This window comes from Lepidochelys kempii, chromosome 9 (genome assembly GCF_965140265.1).
Source record: "Lepidochelys kempii isolate rLepKem1 chromosome 9, rLepKem1.hap2, whole genome shotgun sequence".
In the NCBI taxonomy this organism is placed as follows: domain Eukaryota; kingdom Metazoa; phylum Chordata; order Testudines; family Cheloniidae; genus Lepidochelys; species Lepidochelys kempii.
This window is the reverse complement of record NC_133264.1, coordinates 28875516-28884510: the sequence shown is the minus strand read 5'-3', so window position 1 is coordinate 28884510 and position 8995 is coordinate 28875516. Positions and strand designations below refer to the sequence as shown.

Genomic DNA, 8995 nt, shown 5'->3' with positions numbered 1-8995 from the left:
GTGGGGGGAAGTGGGAGGGGCAGAGGGCACAGGGGGGTCTCCCAGGAGGGAGAGGAACCGGGGGAGTGAGAGACTAGCGGGACCCGGCTGTGCCTCTTGCTATAAATGTTGGGGGTCCGAGCCGCAAAGGGATACCAGCGCGTGACAGCCGCGGCCAATTATCCAGGGGACAGGCGGGCCGGCGGCGGGCTGCTCCGAGCAGAGCGGGGAAGACCCGGAGGAGCCTGGCTCGCCCAGGGCTGAGCGGCTCGCCCGGCTAGATGCTGCACAGCTCCAGACAGCGCGCAGAGAGCCCGGGCGGGACCTCCCGGCTTGGCCATTGCACCGCCCGCTCCCCACGCGGCGTGCGCACCAGCCTGTAAGTTCCTGCTGCCTCGTAAGTGTTTCCAGCCGGGGCTTCATGCACAGCCTGTATTGAGGGCGCCTGGGGTGCGGGTGCTTTAGCAGCACCGAGGAGGGGGCAGTAACTCTAAGCCTGCCAGTAACTGAGGTAGTAACCGCCCTTGTGGTTTTCCTGCCCTCTCCCCACGCCAGGGTCAGGTAAGTTGGCTTTGTGCTCATCTGCCGCTCAAGCACTGCGGGGGTTGCTTTCTAGACAGAAGTGAAAAGTTTTAAGGCTTTTTTGCATTTGCTTTATGAGAGCACTAAAATCTATTCTGCCTTGTGTCTTGGTTCAATTGCTTTTTAAAGTTAATTGATAGGACAGAATTGCAGGACGATACGGGTACAACATATCTGAGGGAGTTAATTCGTATTTGTTGAGCAATACATTTTCCCTTGGAAGGTGTTTTTGTTTCATGTTCATCAGGGGAGTATTAGTTCAGATTATTTTAATTTACTCTTATTTTCACAAAAAAAATGTCCAGTTGCCTAATGAAAAAATGTATCCACGGTTTCTGATCTGTTACATAGTTTTATGATAAATGTATACTTTGTATAAAGTTGGAAGTGGAATCCCTTTTCCCTTGCCAAAATGCAATCATCTCCAAGCAGACCCCAGCATGAAGATAGTACCGTTGCATCAAGGCCAATTTATTGAAACCATGCCACATATTTATCTTTATTTTGCGGCTAGCTAGATAGGGCCAGCTTGCAAATGCGCAGCCATGGCATGCGGATGCTCTCTAATATCTTGTCAACAGTTCCAAGACAGAGTAAAGATGCCACTTACCAAAAGTGATGGAATTTAGAGCAGTGACCCCTCTGACTCAGGAGATTATTCCAGCTATTCATAACGGGCCATAGGGAGTCCTGGTGTAACTCCATTAAAGGCACCAGAGATGCCAATGGTGAAATCTCTTCTATTTGCTTTTATTACAGATCCAGACTGAACATTCGAAATGCAGCTTTTGCTATCTCGTATCAGATATTGGTTTGGTCTAGATTTTGTAAATTTCTACCTGCATAACCAAATTTCATTCAGTTTTTTCTGAATGTGAAAAAAAAATACAACAGGATGTTTCCATATTTTAACATTTAATATTTAAGTGACTGCAGCTGTTAAATGTGTGAGGTACAATGCTTGTAAAAATCTATGATATGTTATTTACAGACATGCATCCTGGAATATCTCAAGATTTGAGCAAACCCATTGGTGCCAGCAAAGCAACTGGATAAATCACCAATTGGTTCCCAGTATTTACAAGTAATCAACTTGCAGAGTCAAATTATGCCCTTTGTTACACCTATGCAACTCTTCTGAAATTAATAGAGAGTCAATTGGAATGAATGGCAGGATTCAGACCACAACAGTTTGCAATTCATTTTGAATTTCCACAGGTATTGGAGTGTAACAATAGTGTATTTTAAAAACCAAGTGCCATAATGTGGGGAAGTTCAGTGAATAAACTCAGTGAACCTGTCACTTGTACTTGCTGGAAGTACTGAATTTGGAGAGGTTTTGTTCTTATATTCTTGATGGGAAATCACCACTCCCTTTAACATAGCTGTATGAACACAACAACGCTACAGTACATTAGAATTAAAGTCAGTAGGATCTGCCTGAATAAGAGGGGCTGAATATGGCCTAAAGCCGGTAATTAATGTGATGATGTTAAAGTGCTGTGGCAGCAGCGTTTTATGATTAGACAAACCTTTCAATCTCTTGATTAGGGTGATCCTTTTTGTTTTATTGCCATCATAATCTTTTAAAACACCACAAAATGTCTAAATATTAAGCAACAATTAAACTGAGGGTTGGAAGGGTGGAGCTTAGACTAGTTTTTGCTTTACTGGTATAATTCTCCAGCAGGCACTGAGCATCTGTTGTGTACTTTTCATCTCTACAAACCCTGCACCACATTCTCACAGCAATGTTAAGTCAGGAATACATCCCTTGAGTACTTCCTGATGTATTTGCTAAGAGTATTGCCAAGAGTGGGAAGCTAATCTGCCCCTTTACTGCTTGTTGTAGGGGGAACGATGTTCATCTTGAGATTTGAAAATAGTGGGCACAGTTCTCTTAGTTACACTTGTGCATTTTGTTGACTGAAATTGAGTTAATTCCTGATTTACACCAGAGAAGGGGAAAGGAGAATCAGGCCCATTGTTTTCAGGGGCGTGACATGTCCTATCTTCTAGCCAGGGAACAGCACTTTGCAATTTGCACATGCCATACAACCCATGGTAATGGGAAGCTATCCGTTTCTATGGCAATAATGACAGCCAGAGGTGTTAGTACCACAACATTGCAGAAAGGCAGAGCATGCTGTCTTGTCAGGTTACATCACCACTCTAGAAATTGTTAATTAATCTCCCAGTGTAAGACAAAAAAGAAGTTCAGTTCTACATTTTATCTGCGAACTGATAATAATGTCTGCCTGGTGGCTTCCTTTTTGTCACTATTGTAAGTGTGTAAAAGAAAGAGGCAGAGAGACAGATTGTAGAAATAGAGTCCTATTTACACTTTAATTACACTGTTGAAATATTGGACTGTATTTGCACACATAAAGGTGATTTTTCCCCCCTTGAAGTCTGCAGCATAACTGATACATGAAACTCTTCTTGGGTTAGATAATCTATTCTTTTAAAGTGCTGGTCTACTAAGAGAACTGACTGAAATTGTCATCATGGTGTTACATATTTATTGCTTCTCAATAACTTCTGGATAAAATCTGTTCAGTTAAAAGCTAGTTTTGAAGGCTACCAGCCATCCAAACTCAGCCTGGGATCTCAAAATCAAATGGATTTTTTTTCTGGCTCATGGATTAACACCACTAGAGTCTCCATAATCTGAATTTAATTAACAATTCTACTGATAATGCATGAGCCAGAATCCATTCCATTTCAGTCTCCTGGTGCTGTATGGGATCTCCAGAGCTATTATGTGTAAGAGGTAGGAAATATTTATTTTACTCAGTAAATTAAGCAGATATCATGAATATATAAAGGGAGCTGCTCTCTGGAGCAGAAAGTGTTCAGAAAGTGCTAATATTCAGAGTACGATACTTCACATTCTTGACAATTTCATTTCAGATGGTGGGAAAGCACTGCATTTATTTGGGCCCACTGCATACGTTTCTGTACTGTAATCATTTTAAATACCATATGTTGTAAAGGAATAAATATTTAAAAATCCAATCTCTTATTTCAGTATTACCAATCTCTCTGGCAATCCCCTGTGCTTCCATACCATGGTTCACATTAACTACACAATGGGAATGTCATTGTTTCAAAAAAGTTATATAAATTACAAGCTCCAGTCACAAACAGAGTACCAATTAAACAACCCTCACTAGCAAGAAAGGAGAGCCCCACGTATGGATACTAGACCAAACATTCACAGTCATGCATTCAAGTACTAACTAACCTTCCATTTTCTTCAGGATATTTCTGGAACATCTTTTTCACATGTGGAAAAAAACCAGCCAAGGTCCTTGCCAGCCCAAAGCTCCTCTATAATGATCAGTATTCTCCTGCAGTGCTCAGACTGCAACCACCTCCCAGTATGGCCCCAACAAGATGCCAAGCAGTAGCAGGAGAATAAGTAACGGCTCTCGACTATAATTCTTCACATTTTCAGCATCTGAGCTGTTATGTAAAACCTACAGTGTTTTCTGAATTTTAGGCACACTGCTATGTGCCTAACAATTCCATCTCCTTTTCTTCCCCAGTGAACTTCACAAAGGATCAATTCCTGTCTGTGGTTTCATATGCAGAACTCCTACTGAACACAACAGGAGCTGCAAGCATATAGCAAAGTTACTAAACGTGGCATAATTTTAATCTCCTGTTCCCACTTAGGACTCTAACATAATTCCACACTCTACAAGGTGTAGAGCAAGGTATCGGATCAGGGCAAGCTTTTGTTAGACACATTTTCTTCCAGTTTAAATGACATCAACAGATTTCTCCCCCAATATCATTTCCATTTACGTGTACCACTTACAGAGCAGGCCCTCTGAAAACACCACTGCCTAAAGGAGCATGAGTGTAAAAGTATGTCACACCATACTTTCTCATCCAATACAGTTGTGCACTCTTCAGTCAAATACTCAGTAGCAAATCAGAGCTTCTGAAGAAAAGTTAAAAGTAGACAGCTACATACAAATGTTCATGCTTCTTTCCCTTCTTTGCAGGTACCTGATCTGAAATATTGATCAACTTTCTCTAACTCAGTGGTTCTCAAACTTTTGTACTGGTGGCCTCTTTCACATAGCAAGCCTCTGAGTACGACCCCCCTTATAAATTAAAAACACTTTTTAATATATTTAACACCATTATAAATGTTGGGTGCAAAGCAGGGTTTAGAGTGGAGGCGACCCCCCATGTAATCACCTCACGACCCCCTAAGGGATCCCGACCCCCAGTTTGAGAACCCCTGCTCTAACTAATCCCTATTGTTCTGCTGTTTCTAACTTTTATACTTTGCAAAATATATTTTGGCAAAAAATAGTATTTGGTAAAGGTGTTTAGCCCATGTCTTCGCACTAAGAAGAATCTGCATTATTTTGAACACTTTGGGGAACTCAATGAATAATAAGAATATTTTAGACACCATAAAATATATAGTTCCTGGTACTTTGTTTTGGGTCTTTTTTAGCCAGCAGTCTTGGGAGATTGTTTTTACTATAAATCATAGCAACTGTGATAGCTCGCAACAAAAATGTCCATGAAACTAAATGGTTAGTCTAATCATTTACAGACTTATCTTTTAGATAAATGATGGACCAGGCTAAAATGACTTTGGGCTTTCAACTGAATCATAACTAAAAGTGGAAAACAGGATGATCAGCAAGGTGTGATCTTTCTATTCACTGTTGTGCTACCTCCTCAAACTATTACAGATTTACTCTCCTAATTACCTCTTGCAATCTTCATTCCATATGATATCTGCGAGATAGCAGAACTATCCAGGCACGACATGCATCAACTGTGTACAAATATTGGCTAGCATGCTTGGTTATCGTTTGTGGTGTTTATCTGGTATCATTATTCAGTAGCACATCTCCTGTAGGGGTAGAAAAGGGGTAAAAACTGAAGGCAACCTCACACTGATAAAACAAGGCATCAGTTAGTGGCATGATGTGGGGGAGAGAAAAATGAAACAGCAGCAGAAGGCAGCACTGGCAGTATCTGAAGAACCGTGCTAAAGTCAAGCACCCTAAGATGTAGGGTGACAAGGCGGCACATGAAGGGAAGATGCTCTCCCTGGTGCCTTTTAGGAAATAGCTGTGTTAGATACAAGACCACAGAAATAATGGATATTACCAAGCGTCTGATGATAGAGTCCCCTGAGGGGAGACTCCCTGATAGAAAAGCAAGAGTGGGTACCTCTACTGCCCCGCTCCTTACTTCTCAGAACATACACATTTCCCGATTGCTGGCTAATGACACCACAGTGCTTAGACACCACTTGATAGGTGCCGTAGAAGACCCCAAATAGAACAGATTTCTCACTCCACTCTAACCTTGCCCAAAACTTACAGGTGTATACTGAATGGAGTATTGTGCCTCAGCATTTCTACCTCAGACAGACTATGTAAAGCTGGAGAAACATTCCTGGAAACTTCTGCACAACAACTTTCCTTTCATCTTGGCAGGCTTGTGCAAGGAAAAGAAACATTTTGTCTGACTTCAATAGAAAATGTTCTTTCTCTTGGCAATATCCTGCGGCTGGCCCTCTTTCTAGTATTGCTCTTTCCTAGCAAGCTTGTCTGCTTGAAGTACCTGGCACAAAAGGTGAGCAATCACCCTGAACATTGTTGCCTAAATAACATATGTACCATGCAATCTACCTTCATAGGGGTAACAAGCTTTTCTCCACACACCGCTGAAGTTCGCCTTTCTCTTTCACTCTGTCCTTGAATTTATCTCCCCACACTTCCACTTCTGTCTCCTTTTCTCCCTATCATTTTTCTCCTGGGAGGCTTCCTTTCCCTCTGCCCCACTATCCCCCCACCTATGCTCCAGGTACCCGAAGGGTTGAGGGTAGGTCAGCTGTCTCTGTTCAATGTTCTCTCTCAATGTTGTTTAATGTAAGCATGAGAGGAGCTGGAAACAGAGAGGCAAGTGCCTCTTTGAGGTCCTGGAATGGAGAGAGAGAGAGAGAAAGAGACACTCTGCTACCCACCTCTCCCTAGCAGCAGCAACCTCCAACAGCCCCTGGTTCCTCTTCCCTACTGAATACACTGCATTTTCTATACCCATGCTCCTGCTCCATTTAGCTGCATGCACTGAGTGGGTATCAACAGGTGTTTTAGAAGTGCTATTCTTGCCCTGCACAGAGGTACACCTCCCCACTATTAACATCTTTCCATGTCATTTACTCCTATTCTTTGCTTTCTTTGTCTTAATCAGTTTTTAACCTATGACAAGTGTGACAGGTTGGACCCCCTTTTCGCGATGCCGCCGGATGTGCTGGGGTCCCACTGAGCCCACCTGTCCTACCAGCCTGCATTTCCCTTATTCTGTGCTGCTGTGTTAGGCTATCAAGTCCCTTTCCAGCACACACACACACAGGGACACACCTAGCTGTAGAATCACACAGAGTCTGAGATTAACTCTATGTGGGAAGACTCAGCTAGGGGAATGCCCCGCTCTCCTGTGCGCACACCCTCTGGAATGTAAACCCAAAATTATATCATCTTGTGCTGTGTAGAGATCTATATAGCATAAGCGCCTAAAAATCACCCACCCCCTCAAGGTGGAGGGAGATATGCACAGCTCTTTGCCGCCCCCCCCCTCCAGTTATGAATTGCACAAACTGAGTTTTGGTATAAAGTTTATTAATTACAAAAGGTAAATTGTAAGTGATTATAAGGCACAGCAAACAGAACAAAACAGATTACAGAGCAAATAAAACAACACACACAAACAAGCATAATACACTAAAGAAACAGGTTACAAATAGTAATTTCTCACCTTAAATGTTGTTTTAGGCAGGTTGCAGAGTTTCTGCAGCTCAGAGTTCCAGTTATTTCTCTTCACAGGCTAAAGCCCGTCTCAGTCTGGACTCAGCCCTTGCCTTTCCCCAGCTTAGTTCCTTTGTCTTCAGGTGCTTTCAACAGTCTTCCTTCTTGGGTGGGGAGGCAAGGGAGAAGAGCCCTGGTTGACTCACTTCCCAGCCCTTAAATAGGATTTACATAAGGCGGGAATCCTTTGTTTCCTTTGAAAAATACCAGCAGTGTCCAAGGTAGTACTCCGTACCAGGTGACATTATCACATGACCTTGCAGTGTTAAAGCCACCATCAGACAAGGTTTATTTGTAACGTCCACCGGAAGGAACTCCAGGAAGATGAGAGAGCAACATCTTCAAAGACCCCGTGTCTTTCCTAATGGCTCATCCAGACCAACTGCATACTGTCTGGTGGGCGTTTCCCAGGTGTAACCACAGTTGTAATTGTTACATAATCAATATTCCTAACTTCAGATACAGAAGTGATACATGTATACAAATAGGATAATCGTATTCAGTAAAACATAACCTTTCCAATGATACCTTACATGACCCATCTTGCATAAAATACATCTTAGTTATGCCATATTCATATCATAACAATATTTCTATGAAGAATATGGGGTGTAGATTCACAACAAGATTAATCTCTAACCCAGGTACCAAATTTTCTTAAAAGCATCTTATAAGGGAACTTTTTTTAAAAAGTCTAACTAAATTACATCTTCCTACTCTCCTTTAACAAAATAGTGGATAATGTTCCTATCATACAGTTAGGCTACCTTCACACAGAAGGTAATTTTATTAGTATCAATTTTCTCTACTATATCCGTGGTACCAAAGTAAAGCTCACTGGAACATAATTGCTGGGATTGCTCTTAGAACTTTCTGGTGGGGACTACCCTGGACCTATGTGAGGGCTGGAGAAATGAGCACAGGACAGGGAGTCAGGAAAGCTTGAATTCTAATCCTGGCTCTGTCACTACTTACTCTCTCTATGATCCAAGGCAAGTTTCTTCAACTTCTGTAAAATGGGAATAACAACACTTATCCACCAGTCTTACAGGAATGTTGTGATGAGTAATTTCATAGAATCATAGAAATGTAGGGCTTGAAGGGACCTTGAGAAGGTTGCAGGACCAAGTCAACCTAGACCATCACCAATAGGTGTTTGTCCAACCTGTTCTTAAAAACCTCCAATGATGCGGATTCCACGACCTCCTTAGAAAGTTTTTCCTAATATCTAATCTAAACCTCCCTTGCTGCAGATTAAGCCCATTGCTTCTTGTGCTACCTTCAATGGAAAGGGAGAACAATTGATCACCATCCTTGTTATAACAGCCCTTAACATCTTTGAAGACTTATGAGGTCCCCCCCATCAGTTGCTTAGCAGGCTTCCTGCTTCTGATCTACTTAAAATGTTTTTGCTATTACTTTTTGAGTCTTTGGCTAGCTGTTCTTCAAATTATTTTTTGGCCTTCCTAATTATATTTTGACACTTCATTTGCCAGAGCTTATGCTCCTTGAGAAAAGACTAAACATGCCCAGTTTTTTTAACCTTCCCTCACAGGCCAGGATTTCTAAACCTTTTCTCATGT

At 42.0% G+C, this 8995-nt stretch overlaps 1 protein-coding gene across 2 annotated transcripts in view; it reads left to right on the top strand.

Annotated features, from left to right (window-relative positions):
- Positions 1-210: 210 nt before the first annotated feature.
- AGTR1 (angiotensin II receptor type 1) overlaps positions 211-8995 on the top strand; it is a 44227-nt gene continuing 35442 nt past the window's right edge. The window contains exon 1 of one of the 2 annotated variants that reach the window (XM_073358777.1): positions 211-358. The gene's annotated coding sequence lies outside the window, so the exon portion shown is untranslated. Of the gene's footprint in view, positions 377-8995 lie in introns of both variants that reach the window. The other variant, XM_073358776.1, reaches the window with a different exon arrangement.